Here is an 18,632-nt window from a genome sequence, read left to right on the forward strand (position 1 = left end):
TATTTGTGTTATAAATATATAGTTTCTCTGATGTTGAATGCATGTGTTTACATTGTATCTTCTTCATGAATCAACCTTTTTATCTCATTATATAATGACCTTCTTTATCTCATTTTAGTTTTTGACAATGTCTATTTTGTCTTATTTAAGTATAGCTACCACTGATTTCTTTTGGTTTTCCTTTGCATGAAATATCTTTTTACAACTTTTCCCTTTCAATCTATGTGTATTCTTAAAGAGAAGCAAGTCTCTTGCAGAGAGCATAGAATTGGGTCTTGTTTTTTAATCCATTCAGTGACTCTCTGTCTTTTTAAAACCTTTTATTTTATTTAATCGACAAATAATAATTACATATATATTAATTGGGTACGATGTGATGATTTGATACATGCATGCATTGTGAAATGATCAAATCAGGTTCATTAATATATTCATCACCTAATATATTTATCATTTATTTTTGGTGAGAGCATTTGAGATTCCAGCTTTTTTTATTTTTTCCCCTTTTACACAAAACAAAGTAGAAGAAGCAATACAGGATTAAAATCGCAAAAGTAGTTAATCAGTAGAACACGTACACACACACACAAAAAATCCAGATAGGAAGACAGGCTTATTTACAATGAAAGTAAGGTAAAATTAAGGTAGTTTTCTTATGAAATATTAAAAGAAAATAATCAAACATATGCTACAATGGTCACCACTATTTACAGTAATATTAAAGAGGAGAAAACAACACTTATTTAATAGGGACAGATATACCACAAGGTACAACATCAGTGCAATAAATTCACAAAACTATATTACAACTAGTTAATCAGTTTAAGAATTGTTCCCAAGTCAGTCACGTGTTTTGGCCCTCAGAAGTTCATTCCTACAGATTTCAACTACTCTAAATTTCTAGCTACCAAGAAGTTAAGAATGATAATAAGAAGCTTTCCAAGGAGTTATGAAATCTTTGTCGACCAGAGGCCAATTATCATCACCTCAAGTCTGTTCTCACCAACAGCCCTTGTATTTTTCAGGGAGGAATCTCTAGGAAAAAAGTCAGACACCAGTGTAGTCACTATCTCCCATGTCAAACCTAGGGAACTAAAAGGGCCAGTATTACCATAAAATGAGAATTTTGAGGTTTACCTTAAAAGGCTTATTCTGGTCTCAACAATTAGATAAGATTATCTTCTACTGAAATGAATCTTGACTAAACATAGAAGACTGCTGTCTTTTTGCTGGTCTTAGAGTGAAAGTCATAGATATGAGTCTTAATCTACTGTATACTATAGCTAAAGTCAGCTGAAAATCTGAAATTAAAAGTAGCCTAGAAATCCTAAATGCAATCTTTCGGAAGTCTGCTATTAAAAAGCCTTTAAGGATTTACTAACTTTGAGTCTAAGTGCAAGGGGACAAAAGCCTGTTAGACATTCCTTTTTTGGACAAAAAATCAAAGTTTCCTACAAATTGCTAAGCTTTGCACAAGGGAGAAGCCTACACGTACTAGCGCATGGAATCAGTTTCATTTTTTTCATGGGGACTCTTCTCCCACCGGAAACAAACAGAATGAGGAATGAATCTTAATTGGTCTCTTCATCAGAAGCGGTAAACTTGGTCTCTATATTCGTGAAGTCAGATAGTTTTTTAAGCAAACTGTGGAAGCAGACAGTAGAACCAGTTTCCTGTAGCCACAGACCACTACATGGTATCTAAGCTAAAGCAAAGATGAACAATTATCCAGATTCACTTGAACTGTACTAAAGGGCAAGGTTCACCACTACAAAAAGGAAGTTGTCTAAAAGCAAGAATTCAATTAACACTGGGTAAGAAAAATCAAAACAAATCACATACACTAAGGGTTGTCCATGAAGCCAACTGCTAAGAACGCACTCAACTATATGTGACATGAAGACACTATGCACAAAGTCTTACTTGGCGAGTCTGAATTTCTATTAACTAAGGGCAGAGTGAGGGAGAGCAAAGAGCTACTTCCGTAACATTTTGGTATCCAGATAGTACAGCAGAAACCGTTCCGGGGCAATGCTCCACTAATCACACTGATTAAAGCAGATGAATCATTCATTTTTCTTTTCTTTTTGTTCAAGAAGTTTGTTTATCACCCTCTTGGCCATTCCAATGTACTTCAAAATGATTCCATGTTGGTTTAGTCCAGGAAGCAATAGTAAGGAAGTCACTATCAGGTAAGTGAGAAGCAGATTGTGGACTTGTTGTCCACCCAAGCAACCGTAGCAAGAGAAACGATCATGGTCATGAAGTACATCTTAGGTTTTTCTTCCTTTAGTGTGAAGAGGCATTTCCACCAACCCACAGTTCTGCGTCGAGTTTTTACTAAATTGCTGCAAATGTCATGGAATTTTTGCTGTTGTTCAGTGGTCCATTTATTGGAGCCAAAAATTCTAGGTGCTACAATGGGAACAAGGTAATCAGCCAAGTACAAAAACATAACAAAACAGGAAACGCCGGACAGAACAGATGGATCTAGATAGTAGATAATCAGAAACACCAAAGAAACCACACAGATGATGGCGGGTGGAAACCAGGCTCTTTCCCATCGGAGGACTTTATCAGCCATCAGCATCACTTCTCCCCATCCTTGCAGCTGTTCTTCCAGACTTGCAGTCTCTGCAGCCAGCAGGTTGGTGCTGCGATTATCTCCCTCTGCCACCATCTCCGGGATGCCGCCTCTGTGAGCGCAGGCCACCTGCCCAGTGAGACCTCCAACTGACACCCGCACAGAGACCACCTGGTGAAAGCATTTGAAATCCACTATTTTATGACATCAGTAAGATAACCTAACTAGAAGCTCCCAATACTCACCACATCCCTCCCAAAGATAGCCAAAACAATAAGTAACCAACTACATTTTGATGAAAATAACTAAAGGAGAATGTTAGAATACATTAAAGGTGTATTAGAAACTCTGCAATGTGCAGAAACCCAGGGTGGCCACATAGACAACAGAAGGAAATACCTCACCTCCACCACCCTATCCCCACATCAGGATCAGTTGGAAGCAGGAGAAAATTCTTCTTGCAGGGAAAAGGTAAGGAAGAGGACCACAGCAGCCCCCATTACCACCTTAGGCACCTACAGTCCTCACCTCTGGGGAGGCCTGTAGTTCTCACAGGCACTAAGCCCAGCTGAGGGAACTCCTTAGAATCCATACAGCTACACTCCCCACAGAGGAGGAGACAATACTCACTACAGTGGCCCACGTGGCTACTGCATTTGAAATCAGAAACACTGTTGGAATGTGTCCTGTTTTGGGGGTAGGTAGCCACAGTACCCTTCCATTCCTCCAGCTTTGTTGCTGTTGAACCGCCTCCACATGGTTGCGCACCATCCACAAGCTGAGCTGCTGCTCCATCCTATTTCTTGGGGCCAAGCTGCAATGGAGATGCTCCACCCACCCCTCCAAGTTGCTTTTGGCCCTGCCCCATTAAGGATTGAGCTGAAATGGCACTCAGCCTCCTAAAGAATTGGTTACTTGGCTGCTCAGAGCAGTCATGCACCCCCATTCCTGGGTGCACCCCCATTCCTGAATGGAAGCAGCACCTTGCCTCCAGGAAATCAGTGTCATGGCCAAGCCAAATCAGTTGCACATCTCAGGGATGAGATGGCATAGTATTTTATGTCTTAGATAAACAGAGCACTGACTGAGCTGGGTCACCTTACCCTACACGTTGAATAATTGTAGTACCCTGCTTTCCTGGAACTGGACTAGTCCATTAGAGTGTGAGCTGCTGAGATACCCCCATCCCCAAGGAATGGAATCATTGCTGCACTACTCCCTTCCTTCCAGGCCCCAAGTGACATCTGCCCTCTGCTATTCCACGGTCCTTGCTGCTGTCTCACGTGGCTTCACAGAATCTGGGATACTGCCATGTCCCACTATCCCCAGGTCCAGAATCCCCACTGTGCAGTCCCTTGTGTCCTGGGGCCTAAGTTGCAATGGTGCCCTATTGGCTCTGTTTCCCAAATTGCAGCTGTACCTTTTTTCTGGGTCTTAACCTTTAGCTGGGTCATTGCTATGCCATGCCTTCCAGAGTCAAAATCTTTCCCTACTAAAGGCACTCTCTAAAGTTTGGAAGAGGTGCTGTTCCACCAGATGCACAGACATCAATTCGGGGACATAAGAAACATTAAAAAGCAAGAAACATGACACCAATAAAAGACAAGGTGCCAGTAACTGACCCCAAGGAAAAGGAAGTTTATGAGTTGCCTGAAAAGGAATTTAAAATAATAATCTTAAGGAAACTCAGATAGATCTGAGAGAATACAGATAGACAATTCAGCAAAATCAGGAAAGCAATTCATCATCTTAATGAGACATTCAACAAAGAACAAAACAGAAATCTTGAAGCTGAAGAACTACTGAGTGAATAAATAAAAAATATAATAGAAAGCTTCAACAGCAGACTACATCAAGCACAAGGAAGAAACTCTGCATTTGAAGATAGGTCTTATGAAATTACCCAATGAGAAGGAAAAACAAAAACAAAAAACAAAAAGTGTGAAGACAGCCAATGGGACATATGGGATATCATTAAGCAAACAAACTTTTGCATTATGGGAGCTCTACAGGGAGAAGAGATAAATGTGCAGAAAGTGTATATAATGAAATAATTGCTGAAAACCTCCCAAGTTTTGGAAGAGATATGAACATCCAGATCCAAGAAGCTCCAAAGTTCCCAAACAGATTGATCTCAAATAAGTCTTCTCCAAGTTGTGTTACAACTAACTGTCAAAAGCCAAAGACAAAGAGAGAATTTCAAAAGCAGCAAGAGAACAGCATCAAATCATATATGAGAGGATTCCCATTAGACGATGAGCAAATTTCTCAGCAGAAAACCTGCAGGTCAGGACAGATGAGATGATACATTTGAAGTGCTGAAAGAAAAAAATTTTCAAATGAGAATACCATACTCAACAAAGTACCCTTAAGAGATGAAGGAGAAATAAAGTCTTCCCCAGACAAACAAAAGAAGTTGAGGAAATTCATTGCCACTATACCTGCCTTACAAGAAATGCTTAAGGGAGTCTTCAAGTGGAAATAAAAGGACACTAGTTACTAATATGAAGATATAAGAAAGTATCAAATTCACTGGTAAAGGTAAATGCATAGTCAAATCCAAAATATTCTAACATTATTATGGTGCTCTATAAGTCATGTATATCTTATAGTATGAAGGTTAAAAGTCAAAAGAATAAAAAATAGTAACCATAATAACTTGTTAAGAAACATGTAATTTTTGAGTATATATTTGTACATCTGTATTTATTAAGTACATACTTATCATTGACATATATATGCATATATATGTGCATTTAACATCTTTAGAACTTTCTTCTTTTTTATTATTTCTTTTTTTATTGTTTTCATTTCAGTGATTTCTTTTTTTTTTTTTATTACACTTTAAGTTCTGGGATACATGTGCAGAACGTACAGGTTTGTTACATAAGTATACACATGCCATGGTGGTTTGCTGCACCATCAACCCGATATCTACATTAGGTATTTCTTCTAATGCTATCCTTCCCTCTAGCCCCTCACCCCCCGAAAGGCCCTGGTATGTGATGTTCCCCTCCCTGTATCCATGTGTTCTCGTTGTTCAATTCCCACTTATGAGTGAGAGCATGTGGGTTTGGTTTTCTGTTCCTGTGTTAGTTTGCTGAGAATGACGGTTTCCAGCTTCATCCATATCCCTGCAAAGGACATGAGCTTATCCTTTTTTATGGCTGCATAGTATTCCATGGTGTATATGTGCCACATTTTCTTTATCCAGTATCATGGATGGGCATTTGGGTTGGTTCCAAGTCTTTGCTATTGTGAATAGTGCTATGGTAAACATACATGTGTATGTGTCTTTATAGCAGAATGATTTATAATCCTTTGGGTATATACCCAGTAATAAGATTGCTGGGTCAAATGGTATTTCTGATTCTAGATCCTTGAGGCATTGCCACACTGTCTTCCACAATGGTTGAACTAATTTAGAAATACATAATTTAAAAATATGTAAATTGTGAAATCAAAAATATAAATGAGGAAGTTTAAAGTCTAGAGTTGTTGTATGGGATTGAAATTAAGTTGCTATCAACACAAAAGAGTCTTATAACTATAAGATGTTTTATGTAAACCTCAAGAGTAACCTCAATACAAAGTTGATAAAGAGAAAGGAATCAAAACTTAGCACCACAGGAAATCATAAAATCACAAAGATAAACAACAAACAAAGGATCTATAAAAAAAACAGAAAACAATTAACTAAATGGCAATAGTAAGTCCTTACCTATCAATAATTACTTTGAACGTAAATGGATTAAATTCTCCAATCAAAATACATAAAGTGGCTGAATGGATAAAAAACCAAGATCCAACTATGTGCAGCTTACACAAGACACAGTTTATCTTTAAGAACACACATACCCTGGGAGGCTGAAACAGGAGAACTGCTTGAACCCAGGAGGCAGAGGTTGCAGTGATCTGAGATTGCACCATGGCACTCTAGCCTGGGCAGCACAGCAAGCCTCCATCTCAAAACAAAACAAAACAAAACAAAAAAAACAGCATAGATCACTTGAGCCCAGAAAGTTAAGCCTGCAGTGAGCTATGACTGCACCACTACATTCCAGCCTGGGCAACAGAGTGAGACTTTGTCTTTAAAAAAAAAAAAAAAATGCTAGGCTACACTGAGAAAGAAGAGCTCTGAGGGAGAACAGGCCCTACTAGATATTACACTCTATTTTAAAGCCCATATAAGTAAAGCAATCGGTATTAGTACAAGAAAAAAAGCACACATACATTGTAATCAGTCAAAAGATGGTATTAAATTGAAAGTATTTGCCACAAATATTACAAATACAAATGATAGTTCTAATATACAAAGACCTTTTTAAAATTGAGAAGGAAAAGACCAAAATTCTAGAGAAAAATGGGTAAAAGACACAAATTAGGTAACTTGCAAAAGACATAAATTGGTCTGTGAACACGTGAAAAAATGCTCAGTTGTACTTATAATAAGAGAAATGCAAACTAAAACCACACTAAGATACCATTTCTTACTCATTAGAATAGCAAAAATTTTCAACTTAATACACTGTTGAAGAAGTGTGGGAGAGACACTCATATATGCCAGTGGGCTGGTGGGAATGCAAAATCATATGACCCTTTTGGAGGAGAATTTCACAGTATTTAACAAAACTGTATATGTGTGTGTGTGTGTGTGTGTGTATACACACAGTTAGAAATAGTAGAGACAGGGTTTCGCCATGTTGGCCAGGTTGGTCTCAAACTTCTGACCTCAGGTGATCTGCCCACCTCGGCCTCCCAAAGTACTGGGATTTACAGGCATAAGCCACGGCACCCAGCCAAAAATTACTGGACTTTAAAAACTACTTGCAACATTATAATAAGATGACTTCACTCTGCCATTTTTATTTTCTCCCTCAGTGAGTGAAGTCAGGATAAACATCATCCCTTTTTTGTTCCTTCTACCATGTACACAATAGCAAGAAATAGCTGGTTGGAAAAATGAACATCTCATAATAATATGAAATACATTTAAAAGCCTTCTATTTCCTACACCTCTTGTTGGTTTTTTTCTATGGTTACTGTGAAATATGTAGATTTTAAAAAATAGCTCTAGCAGTTAAATGATGCTGTAAAACCCCAGTATGGTAAGTGTAAATAATTCTAACAGTAATTTCTTGTTACTATACCACTCAAAGTTTTGTCTATAATTTAGTAAGATCTCTTAACATTAATGTTTTTACTTAGCGACAGATATGGACCTTCTCAAAGAGAATCACAGAACAAGAGAATTAACAATCTTAATTTTTTTCTTAGTTATTGGTAAGAAAATGAGCTGTGTTGCTCATTTTCAATCTTACGGATTCAGAAATTCTCTTACTAGTTTGTAGTATTTTCTGAGGTTTCTATTTTTTTTTTAAATGAGCTGGGAACAGGACCAGCTAACTTAAGGCATTAAGTAATATCTTTCTAACAATATTTAACCATTTGCTGATTTAAAGTTGAGCTACTATTTTTTCTAGGTTGATTCCAAAGAGAACAGATTTCTGTTTTAAAGATTTTAAGATTGACATTAAGAAGAAGGCCAGACAAATACAAATCTGTGCCCTCATGGAAATGAACACTGAAAACTATATCCAGAGGTTTGATGATCTGGGAAGAAAAGCCTCTTACCTTATAGTAAGATACATTCTCCTTCAGTTGGTGAATCTCTAGAAATGACCATCTCCCTAGCCCAGCATTCTATCTAGTGTTGCTATTTTTATTATTAACACAAAGTTTCATACACATCCCTTTCCTAAGGAAGTATAAACACACTCACTACAAGTAACCTTTGGGAAGTGAAAGTTTCAAAGGCCAAATGATCTAGACTTTTTGATGTTGTGACTAAGATTTCTTTAATTCCTGGAAAGCAAAAGCAGGAAGCCTACATGACTTCCTGATGAACTGAGGGTGAGCAGGGAAGGCAGAGGAGGCAAGACATATTTACCAGTTTCTAACACAGCCATTGAGGAAAGAACAAGATGAACGGCTCAGGTGCAGGGAAATGAAGAATGAGGGAGAAAACATAAACTGAATGGAACTTCCCATGAGGATTTTTATGAGAAGTTTTTTTTTAAATGTAACTTTTCATTTACAAAAAAGTTCAAATATCGGATGCTATAAACAAAATTGACCATTCTCCAGTGGTAGTTAAGTTCATGCACAAATACATTAAGCTGACAAACTTTTATTAGGGTTTGGGTAAAGTTACTGATACATGCTATAGATATATGAAACTACAAAATGAATCTTCTCTATGGGATCGTTAGTCTGAGGCATGATGTTAATTTATCTACAATAATTGGTAAGCAAGCAACTCGGTGAATTACTGGTATTTCAATTCTGGACTTCAATTCAGAAGCCACTGAAATCCTGGACAGTAGTTCTGACCACCTCTCTGTGTAAATAACTTTGCAGAATTACGGAGCAGGACTCATTAAGAAATAAGAATAACATTCTTTATGAAGTAAGAAAATATGGATTCCTGTAGTAGAAAATAATAGAAGAGCAGGTGAAAGAAGCACCTTCAAAGATGTTCTTAAACTTAAATTTTTTGTTTGCTCAGATACCATTAAGAAATGCATTAAGGTTCATCCTCTAAGTTAACACTTTTTTTTAAGACAGTCTCACTCTGTCACCCAGACCAGAGTGAAGTGGCACAGTCTCGGCTCCCTGCAACCTCTGCCTCCTGGGTTCAAGCCATTCTCCTGCCTCAGCCTCCCAAGTAGTAAGGATTACAGGCACCTGCCACCACATCCGGCTAATTTTTGTAGTTTTAGTAGAGATGGAGTTTCACTGTGTGGGCCAGGCTGGTCTAAAACTCCTGACCTCAGGTGATCCACCAGTCTCGGCCTCCCAATGTGCTGGGATTACAGGTGTGAGCCACTGCACCCGGCACACCAAACATTTTTAATTAAACTTCACAATTCTGAAAGAATCTCTCCAGTGAATTTTGGACACTAACAAGAAAACAACAAAATGATTTATTTTTTAATTTTTTGACACAGGGTGTCACTCTGTCACCCAGGCTGGAGTGCAGTGTCATGATCTTGGCTCACTGCAACCTCCACCTCTTAGGTTCAAGTGATTCTCCTGCCTCAGCCTCCCAAGCAGCTGGAATGACAGGTGTGCACCACCACAAATGGCTACTTTTTGTATTTTTTGTAGAAACAGAATTTCACCATGTGAGCTAGGCTGGTCTCGAACTCCTGACCTCAGGTGATCCACCCACCTCAGCCTCCCAAAGTGCTGGGATTATAGGCGTGAGCCACCATACCAGGCAACACCAAAATAATTTAAATGAAATATTTTCACATATGGAAAGTTATTTTTAGTAATGCATTTAAAGACTATACCCAGAGGGCATTTAAAAATAATAAATAAAGACTTTATTAAGAAGCATACAAACCTAGCAGAAAGATAATTCTGTCTTCTAAATAGTCTGTGCTGGAAGACTGGGTAGAAATGACACATTTTATCATTATCATCTGAATGTAACAGATGGAAGCCAGCTATGGATAAATCTACAACTCCAGCAAAGACTGGAACAATTTATCTCATCAAAATTAGGCACTTCATTTTCAGTGAGTTGAAGAATCAACATGATTCTCATCTTAAAATTACACATTTCAATGTGATTCATACTTCACAGTAACAATAAAGGTGAACATAAGACTATTCTTCTACTAAAGCAGAATTTTGGAAAATCACAGTTTAAACCAAAAGTTTAAATTCCAATCTTACTTTCTCTTATAAGTAAATTATGATGCTGGAAGCAAATATTTTAGTGGTAAGTATGAATGTGAAGGCTACAAAACAAAATTGTAGGCTTCCTACTAGTGGCAACAGATTGAACCAATCCATTAGAAAATGAGCTCATGGACTTTCTTCCAGGTAAGATCAAAGAAGTAAGTGTGATTGCTACCCTCATCTTGCACATGGATTTCCCCTCACTTTATTCACGTTCCTATTCAAATACTTCTTTCCAAAGGCAGCTCTTCCCTGACCTCTACATCCAGCTATAGTGTTCATCATAGCACTCAGCTCGATTTACACTTTGTATTTCTTTAGATACTGTCTGTCATTTCTACTAAATGTGTAGGCTGTATATGAGCAGTGACTGAGTTCAATTCTGTATCCCAATCACCTTAGATAGGGGTTCATCAAATATTTGTTGAAAGAAGGAAGGAAATAAGGCAGGAAGGAAGGAGGGATGGAGGGAAGGAAAGAAAGAAGGGATGGAGGGTGGGGGGAAGAAATGGAGAAAAGGAGGAAGAAAAGGGAGGGAAGAGGGGAGAGAGGGAAGAAGGAAGGAAGCAAGTAAGCAAGCAATGGTCAGTGGCTTGAATGTATCTGCCTAAACTAATGCACTGTGGCTAAGGAAAAAGGAGAAAGCAAGAACACTGCAAGCAGCTGTCCCAGGCGCTTATTTCAATTCTGGACTTCAATTCACAATTGAATACATAAATTCAATTCTGAATTTACAGAGCATAAAGATACAGGGAGCAATGGCTGCCCTTGGTGTCAGCTATGCTCAGCATACTCGAGTTTGTGAGCTTGTTCCTTTTCTCTATCTCTAGCTTTGAAGCAGCCCTGAGAACGTTGGTCACTTTCTTCTCCTCCTTATTTCCTTTTATTTCAAAACTAGAATGGGGAGGTATAGAACTTGAAGGAGGACATAGCTGAGATCTGTGCAAATATGAACTTTGTAGCTTGGGGCCCAAATCCAAATGGATGGGTAGAGCGAAGCCTGAACCACACTGAGGACTAGAGCAGGTAGATGAGGATATCAGTGGATGGACAGCAAAACAGGAGCAGACAATGAATAAGGTCCCTTCCAAGTGTAAGCTTCTCTTTGTGACTCTGGGAAAGCTGATAGGGCAGCAGCTGCACCCTTACCACTCACCAACCACAAAAGGAGAAATATCAGGTGTGGGTTACCCTCCAGCAGGGCTGTGCTGCTCAGATTTAGGAAGGTGAGAAACCTGCTGCCCAGTCATAGGACTATAGCATGCCAGGGACCCTCCAGAAGCAATACGCTTTTAATCACAGATGAAAAGTATTTGATAGTTACTGAACTACGTAAAAACAATGACCAGCGATCCAAGGAGAGAAGTTAATTCTGTTAAGCCAACCAAGTGACACAAGGTTTTGCCTGGAGGAAGGAAAACAGAGAAGCAAGCTGTAATCTTCCCTTTTTGTAGCAAGTGCTTTGAATCTCCTTGGAGAAGGAAGTCCACAGAAAACAATTTGATTTCTAAGTGAGTAATAATTAGATGCTCTAAGTTTTCAATGTGATAAAGCTACAAACATCCTGGCATTTCTTCTCCACTGCACCCCAACCCACAATAGCATGTGAGGATATAAAGCCTTTGGGATCCTCTCACTGGAGAAGTCCATATCTGAGATGCCTCATTTTACATCATAAAGCTTTGAGGAAATTATATCACGTCTAAAGACTTTTTAAAAGAAACTGCCACATGATGTCATAACATTGGGTAGCATTTTACCACCAAGTAGTGATGGGATCAGAACAAGTCATCCCAAAATATGCCACTATTATTCTGAGCTAAAAGAAACTGAGAACCAGTCAATGCAGGAAAAGCACTTCGCCTCCCTATCTGCTTAAAGTATAATGTCCCATTTGTAAAGGACATTTTTATTAGTATATGTATTTATATTTGCCAGAAAGAGAGTTACTCATAGATAACTTTTTCTCACCGGAGAGACTTTTATCTGCATAGCAAGGTAACCTTTATTCACCACACATTTCCTCTTCCCGCCTTCCCACAATTCGTCTCTACCACTCCCCAGTACCCCCAAATCCTTATTCCTATTCCTTACTCTAGCTGTCTCAATCATCTAGCTGCTTCCTGGACTCTCATATTTTGGTGGGACTCAGGTGCATATGTGAGTAATTAAACGTTTTTTCTCCTTTTAATCTGTCTAATGTCAATTTAATTCATAGACCAGCCAAAAAATCTAGAAGGGTACACAGAAGCAATTTTCCCTCTCCTACAGTAGTTTTTCTCCTAATAAAATATATAAAGAAAACAAAATCCTTGTCATCATCATTATTTCACCTTACATAACTTCTGTTATAAAAGGTTACTTGTTCTTCCCTTTTATATGGCTCAATAGGCAGATTTTTACCTTTTCTTTAGAGTTGTGCATTTTTAGGGTGTCCAGTCCTTGCAATTGATAGTTCTTGAATATGAAAGCTCTAATTGCTATATTTATTAAAGGTACATAGCTACAAACTGTTATTTAGAAATGGATTAATTTTCAGAGGTTTTAAAATATCTAACCTAATAGAATTTTCCTTACTTGTAAGTATACTAATGTCTTTAAATATGCAAATGTTTAAATGCTAAAAATATAAGCAAAATATGGAATTAAAATACGCAGGCCAGGCACGGTGGCTCATGCCTGTAATCCCAGCAATTTGGGAGGCTGAGGTGGGTGGATTGACTTGAAGTCAGGAGTTCAAGACCAGCCTGGCCAACATGGCTAAACCTTGTCTCCACTAAAAATACCAAAAGTTAGGCAGGTGTGGTGATACGTGTCTGTGGTCTTGGCTACTCAGGAGGCTGAGGCAGGAGAATCACTTGAACCCGAAGGCAGAGGTTGCAGTGAGCCAAGATCGTACCATTGCACTCCAGTCTGGGCAACAGAGTAAGATTCCATCTCAAAAGAAAGAAAGAAATAAAATACGCAATTCCAATCAGCTCTTAAGGTGGTGGTAGTAATTTTTATTGTAATATGTGCAAAAAAAATCACCGACACTTGTGGGTAGATTAGCAGTTACTAATGCTAAAGTGCAGGGTCTATAGCTGAAGTTCTCCTTGTGTTTTTTACTTGCTTATGTACATTAAAAAGAAAATATATAATCACAGATTTTTCAAGAGAGGAAAATTATGCATAATCCCCACTCAATGTAACTTCTAATACTCTGAGGTCTTCATATTCAAAATTCCCTCAAAACAAATGTGGCTTCAAATTTTGGGGTGCATAACTGAAAATAATTATTTTACATTATAATTTGACATTTAAGTCATGTAAAATGATTTAAAAACCACAGCAAGTATAAAATAAATTCCAATTCCAAGGACATAATCCTATTACCATAATGAAATAAATCCCTAACCTGATGGTCCCTGTATTTCTAATTTGTCTTTGGTAAATATACTTGAACTGAACCCAACCAGGAATTTAACATCATAAACCTACCAAATAGATTCAAAGACAACACAAAATGTGTGTTTAGTGAACATCATCCAAATATTTCTTCTTCTAAGAAAAGCACTGAGTGAAATAATTTGAGCCACCATAACACAGAAATATTATAAAAGTATGCAACCCTGTCTTTTCACCTTTGTATCCTCATTGAATAGTACAGAGGCTGGCATATTGTTATTGTTTAATAAGCATTGAATAAGTAAACCAGTATCATTCTCTTTGGGGTTCTATCCTTAATATAAACAAATGTGAAGACATAAATAAAAAACAACACATTCAACTGCACTGCTATTCAGTCATATGATGTAATTCCAACACATTTTTTCAGAAACATTCTGAGGCATTGCTTTGCAAATTCATGCCTAAGTGTAAGGATAAGTGTAGGAGAAGCGGGGTGCTGGGAAACTTTACTCTCAAAAACCCCAGAAACCAAGTCAGATAAGATCTTAAGATAGCTGGCTTAAAAATAATAAAATAAGATTTTTTTACTTTAAAATTTTATTTTTTAAGGAAAAATAACTGTTATTGCTGGCTTTAATTATTACTATTATTTTGCGGGGACAGGTGGCTGATAGGGGAATTTAAGGCTGTCATTTTCAAGTATACAAGCTTAGTGTTCCATTACCCAGTCTACACAAGACAGGACTATAAGCTCAAGTCGTAGAAACTATTGGAAGTCCATCAAAGACATAAAGAAATAAGAAAGGCAACAATAAGTTTAAAAATAGGACAGGCTAGAAACAAAACCCTAGATTATTCTTTTCTAGAAAACTGCATTAATTTGTTCACATTAAAACTTTGTCTAACACTATTATGTGTTGCATGGCACTCAGAATGAGGTAAATACACAAAAGAACAAACAAGACAGCTTAATAAAGTAATAGAGAGAATTCATAATTAAGATTGTTAACCTCTAGATAGTTCTATGGCCTGTATCACAGAGAAAGATTAGAAATGACTACAATATACCAAATAAGCTTCACAGGTGAACAGGAAGACTTTATCTCAAAAAATATTTTTTAAGCGAAGCCTTTCATCTAAAAACCATGCATACTACTTATAAATAAAATAAGCCAGCATTATTCACTTTGGTTTGATGTAAATTTGTTAATTGTTATATGAGGAAAATGGGTATTCACAAGTCAGTATCATCTTAATTTATGTTCCAGGTGAAGACAAGTGTTGGAGTTCTATAACTTCTTTAAGGTTGCAATATCTATACCTGAAAGGTGACATCAATTTTTTTTTAATTTTTCCTTCCCAAAGGCGGTGTCAAGGGGACATCAGTTCTATTGTGAAAGTAGCTGTTTTGTTGTAAAATCCATGTAACACACTGGAAAGTTCTTTCATCTTTAATGAACAGACACTTGTCTCATTTCAAGTGTGGATTTTTTAAAATTACCACAGTTATAGCAAAGTCTGACCCAAAAATTTAATTTATAATTATGGCATGTATCTAAAGAAGTTTGGGAGCATAACAGCCAATCTAAAATTGCTAGAAATCTTGTTACAGTTTAATAAACAATTACTTTAAATGTATATTTTTAGTGTTCTTTATAAATGCAGGTTTCTGTTAAATTTTTAAAAATTGTTTATAACAAAAACACAAACATACCATCATTTTGTTTGAGTAGTGTCAACGGTAACCTCAAGGGATGAAAAGGCACCCAGGGGCTGACAGTAGCAGGAAACCATGAACTCTTTTAGGCTAGAAGGAGAAGAAGGAAACAGTATTAACCAGATCCAGTGACAGGTGGAGCTACTGAAGTGGTACTGCCTAAAAGGATCTGTGGCTTAGGAACCCATTGCCACAGCCAGACCACATACCCAAACTCACTGTCTCTCTACCCTCAAGACTCCTTCTGGTACCAACACTGGCTGATCTCCATCAGAAGCCAGAGTGAGGGAGCCTGGGAAATGCAGTGTGGAGGGTCAGACTCAGAGCATAGGGCAGTGACGGACAAGGAAGAGCAGGGAACAGAGGAGCCAGGTGGGGACGATGGGGGAGGGCATCAAACAGAGAATGCCCAGGTCTCCACCCGATTTATGTCAAATAGTGATCTGAGTCAGCAGGACATACTATTTTTAGAGTTCTTGTTTAAATCAGTTTCAAAATTTTTATAAAGTGTAAAAGGAGGACAGGAAAATTAAGTCCTTAATGTTTTTTAAATTTAGGAAGAAATGATGGTTAGCATAAATCAGAATTAAAGTAAATACTAAATATTGAAATAGAAGGCAAATATCTTGACAAGAAAAAATTGAAAACAGAAATAAGCAAGGGACATTAAAAATGTAAAATAAAAAACCGGTCGCTTCCAAGATGGTCCAATAGGAACAGCTCCAGTCTGCAGCTCCCAGTGAGATTGATGCAGAAGACGGGTGATTTCTGCATTTCCACCTGAGGTACCTGGTTCATTTCACTGGGACTGGTTGAACAGTGGGTACAGCCCACAGAGGGCGAGCTGAAGCAGGGTGAGGTGTCACCTTACCCGGGAAGCACAAAGTGGGGGAGGATTTCCCTTTCCTAGCCAAGGGAAGCCATGACAGACTGTAGCTGGAGAAACGGTACACTCCTGACCAAATACTACACTTTACCAACAGTCTTAGCAACTGCAGACCAGGAGATACCCTCCCGTGCCTTGCTAGACATGTCCCATGCCTGTGGAGCCTTGTTCACTACTGGCACAGCAGTCTGTGATCGACCTGCTATGCTGCAGCTTGATGCAGGGAGGGACATCCACCACTGCTGAGGCTTGAGTAGCTCACAGTGTAAACAAAGAGGCTAGGAAGGACAAACTGGGTGGAGCCCACCACAGCTCAACAAGTCCCACCTGCCTCTGTAGATTCCACCTCTGGGGGCAGGGCATAGTAGAACAAAAGGCAGCAGACAACTTCTACAGACTTAAACATCCCTGTCCGACAGCTCTGAAGAGAGCAGTGGTTCTCTAAGCATGGCATTTGAGCTTTGAAAATGGACAGACTGCCTCCTCAAGTGGGTCCCTGACCCCTGTGTAGCCTGACTTGGAAACACCTCCCAGCAGGGGCTGACAGACACTTCAAACAGGTGGGTGCCCCTCTGGGATGAAGCTTGCAGAGGAAGAATCAGGCAGCAATATTTGCTGTTCTGCAGCCTCCGCTGGTGATACCCAGGCAAACAGGTTCTGGAGTGGACCTCCGGCAAACTCCAACAGACCTGCAGCTGAGGGGTCTGACTGCTAGAAGGAAAACTAACAAACAGAAAGGAATAGCATCAACATCAACAAAAAGGACATCCACACCAACACCCCATCTGTAGGTCACCAACATCAAAGACCAAAGGTAGATAAAACCACAAAGACAGGGAGAAACCAGTGCAGAAAAGCTGAAAATTCCAAAAAACAGACCGCCACTTATCCTCCAAAGGATCACAGCTTCTCAGCAGCAAGGGAACAAAACTGGACAGAGAATGAGTTTGACAAGTTGACAGAAGTAGGCTTCAGAAGGTCGCCAATAACAAATTTATCCGAGCTAAAGGAGCAAGTTCTAACCCATCCCAAGGAAGTTAAAAACCTTGAAAAAAGGTTAGATGAATATCTAACTAGAATAAACAGTATAGAGAAGACCTTAAATGACCTGATGGAGCTGAAAACCATGGCACGAGAACTTCGTGATGCATGCACAAGCTTCAATAGCTGACTCGATCAAGTGGAAGAAAGGGTATCAGTGATTGAAGATCAAATTAATGAAATAAAGTGAGATGACAAGATTAGAGAAAAAGAGTGAAAAGAAATGAACAAAGCCTCCAAGAAATATGGGACTATGTAAAAAGAACAAATATATGTTTGATTGGTGTACTGGAAAGTGACGGGGAGAATGGAACCAAGTTAGAAAACACTCTTCAGGATATCATCCAGGAGAACTTCCCCAACCTAGCAAGGCAGGCCAACATTCAAATTCAGGAAATACAGAAAACACCACAAAGATACTCCCCGAGAAGAGCAACCCCAAGACACATAATTGTCAGATTCACCAAGGTTGAAATGAAGGAAAAAATGTTAAGGGCAGCCAGAGAGAAAGGTCGGGTTTCCCACAAAGGGAAGCCCATCAGACTAACAGCAGATCTCTCGGCAGAAACCCTACACGCCAGAAGAGAGTGGGGCCAATATTCAACATTCTTAAAGAAAAGAATTTTCAACCATCAGGTAGAATTTTCAACAATCAGAATCTCATATCCAGCCAAGCTAAGCTTCATAAGTGAAGGAGAAATAAAATCCTTTACAGACAAGCAAATGCTGAGAGATTTTGTCACCACCAGGCCTGCCTTACAAGAGTTCCCAAAGGAAGCACTAAACATGGAAAGGAACAACCAGTACTAGCGACTGCAAAAACATGTCAAATGATAAAGACTATCATTTGAATGAAGAAACTGCATTAATTAACAGGCAAAATAACCAGCTAACTTCATAATGATGGGATCAAATTCAAACATAACAATATTAACCTTAAATGTAAATGAGCTAAATACCCCAACTAAAAGACACAGACTGGCAAATTGGATAAAGAGTCAAGACCCATAGGTGTGCTGTATTCAGGAGATACATCTCACGTACAAAGACGCACATAGGCTCAAAATAAAGGGATGGAGGAAGATCTACCAAGGAAATAGAACCAAAAAAATAAAAAAAAAAGCAAGAGTTGCAATCCTTGTCTCTGATAAAACAGACTTTAAACCAACAAAGATCAAAAGAGACAAAGAAGGCCATTACATAATGGTAAAGGGATCAATTCACCAAGAAGAGCTAACTATCCTAAATATATATGCACCCAA

General features: G+C 38.5%; 1 pseudogene across 1 annotated transcript in view; it reads right to left on the reverse strand.

Moving 5' to 3' along the window:
- Window positions 1–476: 476 nt before the first annotated feature.
- Window positions 477–18,632, reverse strand: part of LOC105545461 — a 23,386-nt pseudogene continuing 5,230 nt past the window's right edge. Inside the window, exon 2 of the transcript XR_001006925.1 lies at window positions 477–2,755. The product of XR_001006925.1 is annotated as an ADP-ribosylation factor-like protein 6-interacting protein 1 pseudogene (transcript). The remainder of the gene's footprint in view (window positions 2,756–18,632) is intronic.

Source organism: Mandrillus leucophaeus, unplaced genomic scaffold (genome assembly GCF_000951045.1).
Source record: "Mandrillus leucophaeus isolate KB7577 unplaced genomic scaffold, Mleu.le_1.0 Scaffold329, whole genome shotgun sequence".
Taxonomy (NCBI): Eukaryota; Metazoa; Chordata; class Mammalia; order Primates; family Cercopithecidae; genus Mandrillus; species Mandrillus leucophaeus.